General features: G+C 43.6%; 1 protein-coding gene across 4 annotated transcripts in view; it reads right to left on the bottom strand.

Annotated features, from left to right (window-relative positions):
* Window positions 1-19,001, bottom strand: part of LOC146704175 (solute carrier family 45 member 3) — a 49,578-nt gene extending 30,577 nt beyond the window's left edge. Inside the window, exons 1-2 of one of the 4 annotated variants that reach the window (XM_085461165.1) lie at window positions 12,494-14,986; window positions 11,675-11,877 (exon numbers count right to left, since the gene is read on the bottom strand). The gene's annotated coding sequence lies outside the window, so the exon portion shown is untranslated. Of the gene's footprint in view, window positions 1-11,674; window positions 14,987-18,683 lie in introns of those variants that run through there. The other 3 variants (XM_085461164.1, XM_085461163.1, XM_085461162.1) reach the window with 3 other exon arrangements.
* Window positions 19,002-20,185: the final 1,184 nt, after the last annotated feature.

Raw genomic sequence — 20,185 nt, 5'->3', positions numbered from 1 at the left:
GAAGAATTAAGAGGCAAAGGAGGGCCAACCCAGTATTAGCTAGGTCTAAGTAAAAAAAAAAAAAAGCATGTCATATTTTAATATGTATGACCTAACAAATATTGCACATACAACCACAACATCAGCAGCTATACCCGATCAGGTCGGACGTGAAGCTACAGCACAGCTGTGCAAACGCTTTCAAAATGTACAATTTACAGCACACAGTACAACTCACTGTATTTATAAACCAGGGAAAACGTCTGAATTCACCAAAGAGGCCTAAAAGTCTTAGAACTGAAGTTTGAGACCACTTTACGTAACCGGCTGAAATGAATCGTCGAGCCTTAAAATGCCAAAATATGATTTGTTAGTCCACATCGCCCAGCTCATATCTCGTGTAAACAATTATTCCAAGACATCAGAGATATTAGATACTCTATGCGATTACAACAACCTCCTTTCATCCCTTCTTCAACGAGCATTACCGGGTGTTGTCATCCAGATTAGCTATGCTAATCCACCGGCATCATTCTCCAACTTCTTTGCGTTTGATTTGGATTTTCAGCCTGTTCCCAACTCTGACCCTCATTTCACTGCAAATCCTGTGACCAACCTCTTCTTTTTATGCAATTTTAAAATTTTAAAAAAGGAACAAGTGCAAAGCTTTGGTGCAAATAACCCCCCCAGTTTTGTGCAGCCTGAGTAAAAATTACAGTCAATCACCGTTATTTTAAAATGCTGGTTTGGTGAGAAAATGTGAGTACGGGACATGCATCTTATATTTCAGCTGGAAAGCCAACCGAGTCTCATTTCTAGAGGGTAAAAATAAAATTCTTTCCGTTCAAATCTCCACATAATTAGGACAATGACTCAGAAGAGTCTAGACTGAAAGGATGACAAGCAGACGGTTCATAGCTCGTGAGAGAACGACGCTGAAGGTTTTCCTTCAAGATTTATTTTAATAAGAGACTAATTTCTTCTGCTAGGAACAAAATATGTCGTCACTATGAATTCTTTTTAGGATTCGTTCCCTCCCAGCACAGGAACGCATCTTCACACCAGTAAGATCCAACCATGGAAAGAGTGGAGGAGAGCACCAGTGCTCACCACACCGAGGCCAAAGATGATTCACACAGCTAGAGTGAGGTCTCACAAACACACTGTTACGACGCGGCTCAAAGCCGCAACATAAAAAAATGAGACGAATATCAGAGTATGGGTTTTATCTTAGAATGGAAAACCAGGTTGGCTAAAATGGCTGCTGTCACCAAGGCAAAGACAAGTGAGCTCCCTGGGAGCTTGCATCAGGTATGCTTTTATCCACACCTGACTAGGTGTGGCCAATTAGCACCAGCTGAAAACATTGAGGAGATTAGGGGCTGCAGAGACGTAACACCTCCTCCCTCAAAAGGGTTCCTCTAGGACCCCTAAATTTATTACAAGCCCCTCTGAAGCCTTCAGGTCCTTGACCCACAAACCTGAAATAAAAGTAAAAGCTAACAGAAGCACAGTGTTCACATTATAGTTGGCATCTTTAAGCATGGATGCCCCTGCATGAGGATTTGAAGTTGCCACACAACAGTCAAACCCAAAATGATGACCTGACCTGCTACAACACAAAACCAAAAGTAGCAACAAATAATCACAACCAAGTGATCTGTTCTCTCCACCACACAAATGGTCACATACGAGTGGCCCTATACCACAACAACTTACTTTAATCCACAAGGTTCAGTAAAGAAAACATACTAGTGACCACCCACAAATGGAGAGCTATGGCCACACGACGACCACGTCAAGGGTGGCTCAGCACCCCTCAGTGTTATTGCCATCACCTGGCCAACAACACTCACAAGTGATCCAACAAAAGTAGCCATATTCCCCACAACACTAAAGGTCACAGCATAAAACACTCACCTCATGAGGATGTCATTAGCATCCATCAACACTGACATTAGATGTGCACACAGTGTACACACTATGCCAACTTAAAAACGACCTACCTGCCTCAGCTACAGACCATAATTAATGAATGTCTCAAACCTCTTGCCAACCCATATGGAAAAGAAATAGTAAAAACATACATGATTTACTCATGAAAGTGGCCACTTTCATATATTTTTTTAGTAAGTATCCAAAACATACAAGTTTCATTATATAATTTTTCAAGGGATCTTATATCTGTTTTCACCCTTGTATGCTTTTCATACAAGTTTCACACAAGACAGATACAAACTTTATAAAATTATATCTATATCTATTAGAGCTGGGCGATATGAGATTTTTTCATATCACGATATGTTTTTTTCATTTCAGGCGATAACGATATATATCACGATATAAGCCAAATAACTATATTTGTAAGATTTAAATGTGCCGTTGCTCACAAGTAAAATGTGAAATAATCAGCAGCTTGTTTTTATTTAAATATTTATTTCCCATAATAAGTTCGACAGGGTAGATGTACTTAAGGAACATGAGACTTTTTCAGATAGATAAAGGCAAATATTGCAAACTACACAAAAGGCAGCCGCTAAAGCGTTTAAGTTTCAAAATAGAACAAACGAAACAACTACTAAATTGTCAATTCCACTTAGAAACAAAATATTAATTCTAAAAATAAATCTTAGTTTGTTTTACAGAAGAACAGACAAAACTGACTAACTTTTGTCAATATCAAATAAACTGAGAACTAAAAGGAAATTCTCAATCTCTCCTTGTTGTATAGCTTAGCTTTTCAAACAGTTTTAACAGTTACTTTAGTCTGACAAAAGCCGAATGACGAATTAGCGCTTCCAGTCAGAGACTGAGGCTACGTCCACACGTACACGGGTATTTTTGAAAACGGAGATTTTCCGTTTTCGTTTTAAAAAATAATCCCGTCCACACATAAAGGCAGAAATGAAGGAAAACGCTGCTATGAACATGCCAAAGCAGCAGGTGGCGCTAGATTCCTAACCGTGAAGAAATGTTGGCCAATCAGAAGTCTAGAAGCCTCGGTGGGAAAAAGTAAACAAAGCTGCGGCATAGAAGCAGAACAGAGTCGTATGTGTGGACGGACAGTAACTGTGTGTATATGTAAGCATTTAAACACTGCAGAGAGTAGAATTAACAGTAACAGTATTGTAGAAATTCATTTCACCGAAACAATAACGTGGCGCACAGTGTGACGCATGCACCAGTTTATTGTATTTCCAGACTTGCTTTCGGCACAATTTACAGTGCACGCTACTGTTTTTTGTCAGACTTGAAATAGCCGAAATACCTTCACACTACGGAACTTCTTTGGCTCTTCCGTTCGACAATCTCTCCGGCATTGGAACCATCATCTGTTTTCTCTTCTGTAACCTTCGGTCACGCTCGGTTGATTTTTCTAGTCGGCACACTCATTTCCTCCATTACGCGCTGGCTCCATTACCCGCTGGCTGCTTCCCAAACAAACACACGTGCGGCTTGGCACTTGTGCTGTACGTAACAAGTCACGCGACGTGACGCTGCGGCTGTGATTGGTTCGGCTCTGCGCTACTTAATTTGGATTGGCTGACCTTTTTTTTTTTTTTTTTTTTTTAAGAGGACAAGAGCGGCGAGGTCTATCGCGATAGCTTAATTTCTCTATCGAGTAAAAGTTATATCGCGATACATATCGTTATCGTTCTATCGCCCAGCTCTAATATCTATATATCTATATATATCTATATATATCTCTCTATCTATCTCGATGGCCCCAACTGACCGAGTGCTCAGTGAATACCTCAGGCAGCAGAAACCCAAGAAAGAGGAGGGAGACGAGGAACCATCATGGAAGGACAGGCCCCTGCACGGTATGTACCACCGGCAGATAGAGGAGGTGGCTGATATCCAGAAATCCTACCAGTGGCTGGACAAAGCTGGACTGAAAGACAGCACAGAGGCACTAATCATGGCAGCACAAGAACAAGCTCTGAGCACAAGATCCATAGAGGCTGGGGTCTATCACACCAGGCAAGACCCCAGGTGCAGGCTGTGTAAAGATGCCCCAGAGACAATCCAGCACATAACAGCAGGGTGCAAGATGCTAGCAGGCAAGGCATACATGGAACGCCATAACCAAGTGGCCGGCATAGTGTACAGGAACATCTGTGCCGAGTATAACCTGGAAGTCCCGAGGTCAAAATGGGAGATGCCCCCAAGGGTGGTGGAGAATGACCGAGCTAAGATCCTGTGGGACTTCCAGATACAGACGGACAAAATGGTGGTGGCTAACCAACCGGACATAGTGGTGGTAGACAAACAGAAGAAGACGGCCGTAGTGATCCATGTAGCGGTTCCCAATGACAGCAATATCAGGAAGAAGGAACACGAGAAGCTGGAGAAATACCAAGGGCTCAGAGAAGAGCTCAAGAGGATGTGGAGGGTGAAGGTAACGGTGGTCCCCGTGGTAATCGGAGCACTAGGTGCGGTGACTCCCAAGCTAGGCGAGTGGCTCCAGCAGATCCCGGGAACAACATCGGAGATCTCTGTCCAGAAGAGCGCAGTCCTGGGAACAGCTAAGATACTGCGCAGGACCCTCAAGCTCCCAGGCCTCTGGTAGAGGACCCGAGCTTGAAGGATAAACCGCCCGCAGGGGCGTGCTGGGTGTTTTTTTCTATATCTATCTATCCATCCATCCATCTATATTTATTTATTTTTTCTTCTCTCCATATGGGAAGTTTGGTGCCACTGGTTTACTATGTGCAACTCCCAGCCTAAAATACTAAAAAAAAAAAAAAAAACAACAAAACTTTACCTGTCTGGTCTTCAGTGGTGTACCGGGCTCGAGGCAACTTTAAACGCAAACTCAAGGGTAGGCAGCAGAGCGGGGTACAGTTTCCCACCAAACCCTGAAGCGTACCCCCACCCAGGATAACCACCAAACACAAACTAAAACAACAAACAAGTGCTTCGATGGAAGGGCAGCACAGCCACTCAGCTGAAACACACTAAAGGGACGTTGCTCAATCACACACCAGTGGAGATTATTGTGGACTTCAGGAAGCACACAGCTCCACTCCCCCCCATCATCCTGACTGACACCCCCATCACCTCTGTGGACTCATTCCGCTTCCTGGGTACCACCATCACCCAGGACCTGAAGTGGGAGCCCACCATCACCTCCGTCATCAAGAAAGCCCAGCAGAGGATGTACTTCCTGAGGCAGCTGAAGAAATTCAACCTGCCAACACGGACGATGATGCAATTCTACACTGCAATCATCGAGTCCATCCTCACCTCCTCCATCACCGTGTGGTACGCTGGAGCCACTATCAGGGACAAACAGAGACTGCAGCGTGTTGTGCGCTCTGCTGAGAAGGTGATTGGCTGCAGACTCCCATCTCTGCAGGACCTGTACACCTCCAGGACACTGCGGCGTGCAGCTCGGATTAGAGCTGGGCGATATGAGATTTTTTCATATCACGATGTTTTTTTCATTTCAGGCGATAACGATATCTATCACGATATCAGCCAAATAACTATATTTGTAAGATTTAAATGTGCCGTTGCTCACAAGTAAAATGTGAAATAATCAGCAGCTTGTTTTTATTTAAATATTTATTTCCCATAATAAGTTCAACAGGGTAGATGTACTTAAGGAACATGAGACTTTTTCAGATAAATAAAGGCAAATATTGCAAACTACACAAAAGGCAGCCGCTAAAGCGTTTAAGTTTCAAAATAGAACAAACGAAACAGACTAAATTGTCAATTCCACTTAGAAACAAAATATTAATTCTAAAAATAAATCTTAGTTTGTTTTACAGAAGAACAGACAAAACTGACTAACTTTTGTCAGTATCAAATAAACTGAGAACTAAAAGGAAATTCTCAATCTCTCCTTGTTGTATAGCTTAGCTTTTCAAACAGTTTTAACAGTTACTTTAGTCTGACAAAAGCCGAATGACGAATTAGCGCTTCCAGTCAGAGACTGAGGCTACGTCCACACGTACACGGGTATTTTTGAAAACGGAGATTTTCCGTTTTCGTTTTAAAAAAATAATCCCGTCCACACATAAAGGCAGAAATGAAGGAAAACGCTGCTATGAACATGCCAAAGCAGCAGGTGGCGCTAGATTCCTAACCGTGCAGAAATATTGGCCAATCAGAAGTCTAGAAGCCTCGGTGGGAAAAAGTAAACAAAGCTGGGGCATAGAAGCAGAACCGAGTCGTATGTGTGGAGGGACAGTAACTGTGTGTATATGTAAGCATTTAAACACTGCAGAGAGTAGAATTAACAGTATTGTAGAAATTCATTTCACCGAAACAATAACGTGGCGCACAGTGTGACGCATGCACCAGTTTATTGTATTTCCAGACTTGCTTTCGGCACAATTTACAGTGCACGCTACTCTGTTTTTTGTCAGACTTGAAATAGCCGAAATACCTTCACACTACGGAACTTCTATGGCTCTTCCGTTCGACAATCTCTCCGGCATTGGAACCATCATCTGTTTTCTCTTCAGTCACGCTCGGTTGATTTTTCTAGTCGGCACACTCATTTCCTCCATTACGCGCTGGCTGCTTCCCAAACAAACACACGTGCGGCTTGGCACTTGTGCTGTACGTAACAAGTCACGCGACGTGACGCTGCGGCTGTGATTGGTTCAGCTCTGCGCTACTTAATTTGGATCGGCTGACCTTTTTTTTTTTTTTTTTTTTTTAAGAGGACAAGAGCGGCAAGGTCTATCGCGATAGCTTAATTTCTCTATCGAGTAAAAGTTATATCGCGATACATATCGTTATCGTTCTATCACCCAGCTCTAGCTCGGATCTCAGCTGACCCTTCTCACCCTGGACACAGTCTGTTTGACCTGCTCCCCTCAGGCAGGAGGCTCCGGTCCATTCGCACCAGAACCTCTCGCCATAAGAACAGTTTCTTCCCCTCTGCTGTCGGACACATGAACAATAACCGTATGACTGTTCCCACCACTAACACATGACCCTACGCTGTGTTCACTGCATCATTCCATGTTTGGCACTGATCACCACCTGCACTCATGTATATATCATGTATATATCTTTCTACTTAGCACTTTTAATTCTTATTCTCATTTTTATTTTCATGTCTATTTAAGCTTAATTTATAACAGTATGTTTGCACTGAAGCACCGCAGCAATTTCCCAATGTTGTAAACCCGCTCAACATTTGGCAATAAAACCCTTTCTGATTCTGACCATGGCAGCCTAACCTAGCCTGCATTCCTGCCATGTTCGCTGTGTGTGTGTGTGTGTGTGTGTGTGTGTGTGTGTGTGTGTGTCAGTCAGAGGCTGGGGGTGAAGGCTGTGCCTGTGTCCAGAGGAGGAGACCAGCTATGCTTCGGGGAGGTGACCGTTATCTCAGCGGCTCACAGAAACAGCCAAACAAAGAAGTGCGTGAGCGTCCAGCTGTGACGCCTCCTGAGGCTGATAACGTCTCCTCTCAAAGCCATTACAGTCAGAAAAGCTTTTCTGACTGGAGTCAGACCGGAGTCTATCCAAACGCTAATGTGTTGTCATTTAATCTTGATCAGGCGTGTTTACATTCAGTTAATACTGTTGTCATGCTGTAATTAGGTTTCATTAACAGGTAATTAGCAGATTTGGGTTTTTCCCGTTCGACCGCGATGCATCGTGTAAACAAAGAGATTTACAAACATCTTGATTTTTACATCCGCACTTTATTCCAGCTTTTCCACTGCATCGCTGTATTAGTGCCCAGTGTTTACCACTTGGTTTAAAGTTTAATTACAATTTTAATGTCATGTATGAACACTTTAACCTACATGCAAATATTAGATTTTTTTAATTGACAAATGTAAATGTAAATTTAAAAGTCAAAATGGAAAGCCTGTAATTATGGATGAAAAAATAAAATAGAAATGCACCTGTGTATTAGGCAGCTGCTGAATATCGTGGTAAAATGGCCACTGAAAACAAGAGCTTTGTCACTTTTTGAAACGTGCCACAAAAAAAAACCAACAAAAGAAAGCAAACGTTAAAGATGGAGAAGGTTACAGACACAATGCTCATCTGCTTAAAAATGAGTGGAAACCTTTGCAGCAGTGATCACTAGTTATCAGTTATAGAACAAGCTGTAGCGCCATTAGTCAGAGCCAGCCATCTTCCTAAAGATGTCAACACAGACAGCGCACTTCTTGCACAATTTAACTCTAAAAAAAAAAAAAAAAACAGACAAGCGACGTCCTCGGATTTGGCACAGAGGTCATCAGTGAGAATCAGTTTCTGTGAAAATACATGATTGTGTAACATTAAACCCGCATGCAGAAAACGTCCAGATTACAGTTTGCTGAAGAACTGGAAGTGTGATGACACAGATCAGATGGGGTCTGCCGTGTTCCGTCTGAACTTAGCCAGGAAAATCCCAGTGACTGGAGAATTCCCACAGTGAAGAAGAGAAGTGGGAGTGGGATGACATGTGGCTACATGAGTGCAAAAGGTGTTGGAGGGATGACATTTATAGATGGCACCACGGCTGCCTGTGGTTACACAAAACAAAAAACACCCCACAAACTTGATATGTTGAGTTCCAGCGTCACTGACAGAAGAAGATTCCTGAGTGCAAAACACCTCCCGCTGAACAACGGCATCCTTCATACCAACAAGTCAAAGTGAAAACAAACAGGAACCAAACTGACTTCAGCTGCATCGTCTGCAGATCCACAAAGTTTCATGTAGCAAGTCAAATCTCTTTCTTCTTAATTTTACATGAGGGCAAAGATCCTGTTGTTCAGAAGTAACTTCAGAGGATACGCACTTTTGAAACGTTTGACATTTAAGTAACTCTGCGCCCTTTGCTGCACATAATATATATTTTAATAAAAGAATGTTCTTCAAAAATCATAAAAGGTCACCGAGACCTTCAGTCAACAGCATAACTTCAGTTACAGTGCAGCAGAGCTACCATTAGCCAAACAGTAGCTACAGTTTCACTTCACAGACTAACATGGACACAGCACATTCAGCCAGGCTATTAACAGCATCTACAAATCCAGCTGTCATTCAGAGGTGAAAGCACCAATATTACTCACTAGAAGCCCCAAAGACGTGTTCGCTGCCACCTGGCCGGGAAAGGCCAGGTAACAATGCATGAAAAAGGGCAGTAATAGCAAAATAGCATAGCCATAAAAGAGTAGCAATTAGGCAAAATTATACTCACCAGTGAAAGGAGAAAAACCTAAAAAGGTCCATCTGTAGATGTGTATTGCTGAAAATCCATCATCTAACCTATTTTAAAAGCTATTTGCAGGCTTTGTCTGATCAACACTTGTGACTCACAAAGCTCATCTGTACTGATGCTTCCAACCACCTGCTTCTAGCAAGAGTGGGACTTATTTATCCTGCCTCTTCCCATGTCTCCTGTTCCCGCCGCTCTTATTTAGCCCACCTCCTTTGCATCTCTCCCACCCTTCCACTTTTCCGTGTCTCAGTCTATAAGGTGGGAATTTGGAAAATCCCAAGGCACTTGAGGAATCCTGCTGGTCTTTGTCTGCTTGGGTTTGTCCCCAAACTGCTTCTCAGACAAAAACTAAAACCTGAGATGTAGTGTTAACAGAGACGCACAGCAAAAGAGGCATTTAGGAAACAAAGAATGAATTGATATCATCTAACAGCCCCACAATGAAGCCACTCCCCCAGCTCTTCTCTCTCACCGTCTATAACCACTCCCTAAAAGTTGAGTATTATACCCCCTGACCCAGTATCATGTTCAGCCGCCTATCAGGTCAGGGGGCAGCTCTCCCGCCCTCTCGCCCGCCACCTTTCAACCAGCCCAGTCTTAGCTGAGCTCATACCCCTGCATGACTACTTGTCTGTGGATTTCGTTAATATTTCTTGCTTCACCAGCTCAGCAAAAGCCTATTTGAGTAGACAAACGCACACAAAGTGCACATTTTCAGGGAAACACATGATCAGGCGACCACCCGGCCAGTTGCCATGTCTGTACCAAATGCCTGCAAGCCAAGACCAGCCCTCCACAGAAAAGCTTTTAAAACAGTAATGTCATTAGACTCCAAGCGACTTTAAGGAATCTCCATTTTTGGAGCACAGAGCCTGATCAATAGAGCAGAGTGCAGGAGAATGGCTGCTGGCAGCACTTCCCTCTGCAACAGGACCGGCTTCCCTGGAATTAAGACAATTCTGAAAATCCCATTTTGGAAAGAGGCCTGGCCTCACTTACTCAGCTTCTGTCCCGACTTAAACAAAATATTTTGTCCTCTTGGTTCAGATATATTTAGAACTCCTCACAATGCACACCAACAGTGTCCTTTCTTTAAAATAGCTGCTAAACGTAGACCATCATTACTCTGCAATTACCCACCCAAAGTGCAAACACGCATGGGCTGAAAGCACACCATCCAAGTGGTGTAATAATTAACCGGGAATGAAAAACACCAGAGAAAATGTAGCAAAACACAGAGAGGGAGAAAGGCTTCCAACCCAGGTCCAAACATACCGGACACTTTTTTCTTTAAACAAATGAATTTATCGCTCCACAAGATGATAAAGCAAACTTTGCATATCTCTAACGGTTTTTTCCCTCCCTTTGCTGTTCTGCTCGAATCGCTAACAAAAGTTTTTTACATCTATCTGCAGCTTTGGCTAAAAATGCACGAGCGCTCCGAGCTGACCGAGAAAGATTTAATTCCACAGTAGCCTTTTCCACAAACCCAGCTTCCTCCTGTGCCAGTCAAACCCAAAGTGGCCATAATGGGCTATGACACACGGCGCCCAAAACATTGTTTCAGAAATAGATCTGGAGGGCCACCGCTCTTGGCGTGTAGCAGCAGGTACCCAACAAAGCCTAAATGTCACCCACATTATACATCGCACGAAGGATGGGAGGGATCGATCAGTCACTGTGTGGTCGCACAGCAAATTAACCTTTAAGTAAAGACGCGATGCTGATGTTTAACCACAGAGCGTCCATAAATGCGCGGTAGCTTTTAACGTGTAGAGTCTTCAGGATAAGCATTGCTCCCATCTAAGAACACTAGACGGCTAACATCGCCAAAGCTAAGACAGCATAGCTGGTCCAGATCTGTGTAGTTTCTCAAAGCTCCCACCAGTGTTTCATTTCCACAGAATGTCCCAGCTGCCACGTATGGCAACATTTACATTATAATGTTGGATACCATTAAAAGGCCAATCGCATATCGCAAAAGAACAATTACTCATGTCAGTTCCTGCATCTGAGAAGAGACGTGACACCCAAAGGAAAAAGGTTTCCGTGCTGGAGAATTTCATGACATGAGAGGCAAAAATTTTTCAGGTTTTTTCAAGTTAAAAAAGAAAAAGAAAAAAGACACATTTTCATGCAAGAAGGAAAACTGAAAGATTTAATGATGCTCTTTTAAACATGGATTTAATTTCAAAGAAATCAGAGCAAGTGTGTAACAATTAAAAAGTTTAAATAAGTAACAGCCAAAAACAGCACTGGTAAAGACTTTGCTTACTGTGTGAACAGACAGAACAGAAAAGCAGCAGAGTAGCGATGGATCCAAACAGATCTGAACTTTATACACTGTATTTAATAAAGTGACGATTCATCCATAGAAAAATGCATCTTAATAAATCCACCATCGAAAACGACCCTGAGACCACCACAAACTGCACGACTGAAACGAGCAGGAAGATCACATCCAGAGTTCAGTTCATATTCTGCAATTACGTTTTTTCTTACATCAAAATCGATTTGCAATCAGAATCAGTCGGCGCCAACCAGCTGGATCCAGTCCGTCCCTCTCCCTGTTTACTTAAGGGCAGTCTGGTCAAGCTGCTGCTGCGGCCGCTCTCGATGTCATTCAGCTGCCTCGATTCTCTCGTCCCAGGGTCGAACTAAATCCACCGTCTGCAGCTGGTCACTGCTCTGGGATGTGCTGTGAGCTTGGAAGGAAGTACGTCCAAGGATGAGGATTATTGCTTTGTTATTTATTGTGCTACTTATCAGTTCATCTGAGGACATGCCTTACTGTGGGCACAAAGTTAGAGCAGAGAATGGGACAGTACTGGTGAGAGCGACAGATCATTCATAGTTAGGCTTAGTTTTGTAAAAGGACAGAAACACAGCAGCGTTTGGATGGAGAGGCTTCACACGAGTCTAAATTCAAGAGAGGAATTTCAACCAGGCTGCAAAAAGAGTACTTAAAGCACGCCAGTGCAAAAGTGTAGCAACAGTGGTGTTAGTGAAATTATACCCTTCACCATCTTTCCTTAAAAACAAAGTGTCATCTTCGCATTCATTTACTTTTGTTCTTGAACACGTACAGCACGTGAAGCAGTCTTCCAGGTTGTACTTTTTACAATGACTAGTATCTAAAGTCCAGCTATTGGACAATAACTCTTACTTATATGTTGCTTTGAACCATTACAGATGCATTTCTTGTTTTAGTGGCTAAAGATGCACGCAAGCACAGGATGCAGAAGGAATGAAACATTAACTGCTTCTGTAGTGTGCAATTGTTTTTTTAACAGTCAACAAAAAAAGGGAAAGTCCACATACTTAAATGCTGGGATGGAGTCGGTGACGGACTTGCAGGAAGTCGTGGGCTGAGAGACAGAGCACCAGCAAGCTCCTTCCAGCTTTTTCAAAAACTTTGTGGTAGTTTTGCGAGGAACGCCAAGGTCATGAACCTACAGCTGCGGGGATACAGTTAATGCAGCAGTCCACCGAGGACTGACAGACAAAAGGACAGATGGACACCAACAGGTCCATCTCCCTTTTCCAGCTGTTGTAGGAGCAGCAGTGGCCCCAGGGTGTAATGATTAACGCCTCAGTCAAATGCTGCACAAACCAGATGGTAAAGATAGATGAGAAGGGCAAAGTCCCTCGTCTCTGCAGCTCTGCACCCACAGACAAACCATCACTCTCCACATACGATTAATCCTGTGCGCACACAGTGTTTAAATCATTTTTAATAAACATGGAGCCGTAGTCAGGAAGCACTGTGCCGTAAAACTGTAATCACATAGCCTTTTCTGTGCAAACATAAAAGAGCAGCATAAAAACATAATTACACAAAAGGCAGGCTTTTATAGCATCGCTATTTACTTTCCAAACCTTAAATGATGACTAAAGAGCGAGAGGCGACTTCATATATTCTGGGGAGGAAAAAAGAAAAAGAAATGTCCGGCGTCGACTTGACAAGAAAAATATCCCTGCTAACAAAAGAAACATGCAATCAGGCGAAATCTTTCCTTCCTTCGTTCTAATCGTGCCCTCCAAAGTTCAGTCGGGACGCTCGTTATGAAACGAGCTCACAAACAGGACATTGTGCATCAACAAGGGTGGACGTTTCTGACAAAAACACTGGTGTGGCGAGAAAACAGGCATCAAAGCACTCACATGCACGCTGACTCAAATCATAAGCTGGCTCTTTTCATAAGGCACAGAGCATCTCACATATCAAAGGTCTCCCTCGAACACTCAATAGCATCCCCTTCAGCTCGCTACATGAAAGAGAACACTGTGGTGTCTTATAATACGCCGTTTTCCCCGTTCACAGGGCCCAACTTCAAACATGGACAAAATCAAGTAGGAAGCCTTTCAGTGTCTCTGTGGAACGGAGTTTCCTGGAAGTTTAAGTCAGAAATTATCAGGAGGCAGCAGGCTCATTCATAATTTGGCACACTAAACGCCTTACTAGACGTGCTCCATATAGACCCGCCATCACACACACTCGCCGGGGCTCCTGCTTTGCAGAGTGCGAGTAAGTATCACGAACATCTGGCCAAGCCCTTATCACCATGGGAAAAATGTCTAAGGAGGCTGTGTTATCCCTGCTCCAGGGTCCGATTTAGATTGTGTCTGCGGTTCAGCAGCCATAAACTGTCATAGCTGTGATTCTTGTTAATGGGAATCATGAACAGTGATTGTTAAGCGTTTGTTCGCCTATTTCATGAGAGCTAGACCTGAGGCTGTTTTGCCTTCAATGCCATGCAGCCTCGCTCACGCCTGACCCACGTGGGCAGAACTAAGTCAAGTCAGAAAATGAAATTAAGCTGGCAGAGGAGGCGTTAGAAAGAAATGGCAAACAGACCGGGTGGGTGTCAATATCAGTGACATTCACCTGGACCGAGTGTGTTGGGGGGTTCAGGTAGTTTCATTGGGGCCGAGGTCAATTGCACCAACGAGTTGGGGAATCCTTTTCTTAATGGTACTGCCACGTGAAGACATTCGTGGACTCCTCAGTGAAGACCTTTCATTAAACCGTGGTTTCTCTCCGACTCACATGACACAGGGTGGCAGGTCTACCACCTGAGGTACTAACAGGAAGGTTGGTGGTTCGATCCCAGTCTGCTCCAGTCTGCAGATACTAGCCCCATGTTGCATCTATCGGAGTGTGGATGTTAGTTAGGAAGCACTTTAATAAGAGTAGAAAAAAGTGCTTGGCTGAATGTACAAGTTGTGTAAAGCCCTTTGAGTGCTCAACAGAGTAGAAAAGCACTATATAAGAACCAGCCCATTTACATCACTACAGGATTTATTTATTAGACTTGGCACCTTTGTGATATAATTATAGAAAGTTGTGTTCAGACAAACGACCACCAGCTCAGTGAACAGTTTAAATGAGAAATGCAGAAGGTGAAAGAATCTACAGCTGAGCACAAACGTGCATTTCAACATGTGATATAACATGAAGCCGTTTAAAGCAGCGTCGTGCAGACGTACTACGATTCCTCGGACAGGAACCAGGGATTTTTTTTAACCTTAATGGCAGAAGATTTGAAGCAGGCTTTCATGTCTGAGTCCTTTTGTCTGATTAGTGCACTCATGCTCCCAACTCCCATTACTACCTGACTCTGACAATACAAGCGATGACTCATTCAGTAGATTAGCAAAGGAAAAAATAATAAAAATATTCGTCAAGCTTCCAAGTGCACCGATTTGTGTTTAATGAGGGGGATCACGACTGTGCACACACTGGTCTTAACTCATCTGTACAGCTGCACCCCACGGTGTCGCACCTCAGCTAACCCCACACACATTATTATTAGATACAGGCCGACATAAAGTTCAACGCGATAGAACGAAGCTGGAACTTCCAACATGCAACACAAATTCATAACGTCACATTACAGGCTCGAGTTAAAACTCCAGAGAGTCAGTGCACAGAATTCCTTCATTTCCTAACAAGACTTAATTTCACATCTGCAAGCAGGAACATGAAACCTAGTTTTGACATGCAGACACACAATGCAAGACTTTTACATTAATATTACATGAAAATGTTCCGTCCACAAACATGCACGCACAAAGGTTAAAAGGGTGGTTAGCGCTACGTTGTTGTGTTTCCTGTTCAGCTGACAAAGGATGAGTAACATTACTTTAACATAATGATCATTCCTATCAATCAACAGGATCCGAGACAAAAAGGAAATCTCACTAAGACTCCCACTGGGAAATAGGACCAGTGTCCCAGAAATGAGATGGCCCCATCAGATTAACACAGAGGCCTGAGAGGGGACTGGAGTAACAGAAACAGCTTAGACATGACAGGCAGTTTGTGGTGAAAAATCGCAGGAGGCACAAAAACTGTCCAGCAGTCAATATAATGACATTATGAGAGGACAAAAAAAGGGCTTAAATTTTATCTAATGTTTCACAACATCTCAGGAAAGGGAGGCATCAGGAGAATTGTGCTTTGCCTGCCATATACGAAGCGAGAGCCACAATTAGGTTTCCATAATTCACTAAAAAAAGCCATACAGTTGGCATATTTCACAGTGAATCTGAATGACAAAAATACTGAGCAGCAAATTAGGATTAAAGAGAAAAGCATTTGGCCAAGCAAGCCACTAGAGAACTGAACCAGTGCCAGTGCACCCACACACTCCGGCATGGAGCGATTCCATGCCAGCCCGGAGAGAAGACAGGGAATACTCCTTCCTTTAATCAGACAAGATATTAAAAGAGCATCGATAACCTAGATGCTTGAATTAAATAGGTCTTCACCTTCTCAAATCAAGTCAATCCGGCTACACTCCCGAGTGAGGTCACGAGAGGACTCGGATCCTTAGAAGAGGACGATAAAACAAACGTGCTGCAAAAACGTTCCCAGCAACATCCCAGAGGAAGCGGCAGTAATGTGAAACACAGTGAACGGGCTGAATGATAACCATGTCACAAAGGTGACATTCCTAGCTGGAGGGAAAGCCGCCGTCTTTTCTGTAACTCGGGCCCATTAAGGTAGTCTGTATGCGGTCTTTCTTTCTGGCCTGGCTCGCTGGGGAGCACCATTACAGGGAAGCAGTTTGGACTTTGACCCCGGTGCCTGCAGAGAGCTGGGAAACACTTCTGAGCTCCTCTGCTTCCTGTCAGTGAGAGATGCAGGAATCAGACAGGTTCCTTAATATTCAGCCTTTTCCCTGCTGTTAGTGGTTACGGGGGCCTAACGATGTGCATTCCAGCACTTGTGCGATTTTCACAGTCTAGGAGCAGGTGTTGCTTCGCTTTTCATTGGTGGTTGTTGTACTCCAGAGAAACACATACCAAATGAAAGAGGGGGGAGAAAAATCTCACACTTCCCCCTCCCTCCCCATCAACTTTCTTTTGCCATTACCACTTCTCTGCCCCCTCCTGTTTCAACAAATGAGCTCACTGTTTTTACAATGATTAGTACTTAAGGGACTTAGCAGTAAATGTACGAGGTGTAAGTGGCATGAGTGTGAAGACAACTACACAATACACAAATTCATGCAGAGACAAAGAAAATAAGACAAATAAGAGCGCCAGCATGGATCCTGTCAGTGCGGCTTCAGTGACGTGAACCCCCCCCAGGCTATTAGTCCCAACTTAGATGAAGGTTTCAACCAACTTCCTGCAAAATCAAAAGGTTTGTATTTTCCTGTTTATAATGGACAAAACTGAGACAAAGCAAGAACTGGAAACGATCGAAAAACAGTTTGGGATACAAACACACAGAGCTTCAGGCGCTGTAAGCAAACACATCCACATAACAACGCTTTCCCAGAGCGTCTCCTCGGATGTGAGGGACGATTTCAGACTGTACCTGTGACTGCTGGCAGCACACGATGCTTTGAAGAGGACAGAGCTTAAGGGAAACAAAACGCCTTCGAGCAAATGCTTTTCAGACTCAAACCATCAGAAAAAAGGTAGGAAATATATGTATCACACCCACCACATAATCCAGCACTCGTCTTTGAAAGCATATGCAAGAGCTGAAAAGCCAGGTACACACAGGAAGAACAGAAAGCACACCAAGCCGGAGCTAAACAGCCTACGAGCGATTAGAACTGCAAAGCCTTCAGTCTGCCTAAGCAGCTTGGTGTCCTCGACGGTGGGCGATTATCTTGCGCTTGGCTTTGGGGGGATATCAGACTGTCAGGGCGCAGTTAGAGAACAGCCAGCTGGTCGTGGCATGGAGAAGCGTTTCTATCACGGTGGAGCAGATGAGCAAAGCTTTCCTGGGGGCAACAAATAAATAAGAAAGTTGCAAGTACTAAGAATATAACTGCTCTGAGACCAGCCGGTCAACCGTGACGACAGCCTGCCACTGATCGTTAGCAGACAAACTTCTGGGTGATGTCAGTGCAGCAGTAAGAATTTACCGCTACTATTTCACAACCCTTATGTGGCAATAAGCTGCGCACACGTGGACGCAGTTTAATTTGATGCCGTTTTAAAAGCAAAGAAACAGAAATGACGTGTGACAGGATGAAAGAGAAGAGTCCAGTGTCCAAGGCGGAGTGACTACCAGACCTAACGCGCCCAAGAAGCGGAAAGAGGTCTTTGTGTGACGGCAGAGTCACGGTCATGGGTTAGAGCGCTTTAACCTTCTGATCCTCTGCCCTCCTCATGTGGATTCTGAACCTTGAATTTTCTCCAAGAAACCAGACTCACACAACCTCCCAAAAACATGCGAGTGGAAACTTTCAGCACCAAAGAAGTTTACTTGGTATAAAGCGTTGCTTAATTTCCTGGTGCTACATTCCTTAGATAAAGAAATTACTATTAGCGGGTGTGATAACATTGTTCAAACAAAAAAACAAAAAGTCGAGGAATCAAAATCCAATGATGGCTGAAAAACAGGAAACTAAAGAGGAAAGCTCGTGAGGCTTTCAGCCTTAACAGCTGATAAATCAAAGCACACACGTCTAGTTCCTGAGAGTCACCATCAACAAGCTGATGGCCGCACTGTGGAAAATCCCATCTGTTTCAGGCTGAGAACACTTGTCCATACAAGACTTGTCTTAATATGATAGGGCAGCTTTTAGAGTGCCTTTACGGTCCATGACCTCACTCTGTAGCGCGCGCACACACACGCGACATTAAAAAAGGAGTAACGAAGCCCAGGAGTCATTCTTTTGAACGTTACCAGCCAATGCCACAGCCAGCTGGAATACTTCGTAACTTTCCACACGGCGGTGTCCGCAAACGCCTCCTCCCCCATCCATCCATGTGTCAAAGCAGCGGGGTCTCGTCAACACAGCGCCAAACGCTTACGGCGAAGGTTTTGGTGTAGACACGCAGCGTTGTGTCGGCCGGGGAGAGAGTAAAGTTACTGCCACCACGGCACTTGGCACGGCATCGGTGTCCAGGGATCCCGGTGGCAAAGTGGCGGTCTGCGACGCAGAGTGGAAAAAACTTCCAGACAGCACCACGCTGCTGAACCCTGGCTAACCGCACACCTTTTAGCCGCAGGCTCGAGCACACACCGCCTCACACCTACCTCCGTTTCCAGGTCAGCTGTATCACGGTCTCCGGCGTGGTACGACTCGGGGACGCTTGGGTCAAATTTTAAAGCCGCTGTCTGCAGTTTCGACGCGGTGAACAACGTTGCAAGGCAGCCACATACAAAGAATAAGTTTCAGCACATAGAGCAGCCGACATGTGATAGATGTGTATCACACACGAAAGCCTTACTGAACACAGACAGAATCGCGCTAACAACTCGTTTGGGTGCAAACTTAACCGTAAGTTCCGCGGAGCTCCGAGAAATCCATGCAGCAACTTGCTCGCTCCCGACAGCCCCTGTTGCTTAACTTGTAGCGAGCCAACTACCCAGCTGTGACAACCTCCGTCAAGCCAGTGGCAGCGACAGCGGTAACTTCCGGTTTGGAACTTCGAAATAAATGTAGCAAAAACTAGAATAACACGTTAATGACAATTTATAAAACAAAAACGGCACACAAAAAGAAGATTTCGTTTATTTTATTTAATCAAAGACCTAAAATAACAAATACATTCTTTGCTGTTATTTTTAAAGCGTTTCACAAGAGATATTCACGTTTTTATTTTTTTAAGCAAAAAAAAAAAAAGCATCTTCCGGTAGCAGCACCTGTGACGTATGATTTTTCTACTGGCGCTCTCGGGTTTGCTCGTTTTCATGTTCAGCATTTGTCTGTTAGCATTTTCATATCATTAAAATTTCTGTATATAAATTGTATTTAATTTTTGCCATTTCCAACCAACTGTGGAGAAGCCGAGAAGCTGCGTGTAACAGCTGACTTACCCTTTAAATTCAAATTCTGTCACATACGCAGTATGACACGTGGTGCTTATTGCTGTGCAGCAAGAATTGACCGTAAGATAAAGGGTATAGTACAGTAAGTGATATTTATGTAAATTACACCTTTACTTGACTTTTTACTTTTGCAGAGGATTGTATATTACATCATCCATTACCAATCACCGGTAATACCAGTGTAAAATAATATTTCTGATTGTTATCGCATCAAATAATGATGCATTTTTATGCATGTAATTACATGTTTGTGACTGTACACACACTTTGTACAGCAATTTGGGCAACGTTGTATTTGAAAGCTCATTTAAAAATACATTTTATTTGCTTACTGAATGTATGCAAAAGTACTTTCAGCAGTTCTCTCATTTCTGTGCCTGGACTCTATTTACACACACACACACACACACACACACACACTTGCTTGAGTGTGTAAATTTTCATGCATTTTAAGCTTGTGCACAATCAAAGCCTCCAAGACCAATCCTGAGAATGCTGAACACTTTGCAACACATATTCTTACAGCTTTGTGGCTTCTCAGCCTGGCTGCATGATAAAAACAGTTGCAAGTTTCAACACAGCGCCATTCAAAAATCTCATAACTCTCTCTGGGCACAGCTGATTGCTACACTGTCAACTCTTTTAATCAGCCTAATGCCACCACTGAATGCCGCAGTGGCAAACTTTGTGAGAAACTAAATGGATTA

The sequence above is a fragment of the Copadichromis virginalis genome, linkage group LG7, assembly GCF_057382275.1.
Source record: "Copadichromis virginalis isolate Kocher_CV1m ecotype Utaka linkage group LG7, C_Virginalis_male_GT1.1, whole genome shotgun sequence".
In the NCBI taxonomy this organism is placed as follows: Eukaryota; Metazoa; Chordata; class Actinopteri; order Cichliformes; family Cichlidae; genus Copadichromis; species Copadichromis virginalis.
This window is presented reverse-complemented; position numbering and strand designations above follow the sequence as displayed.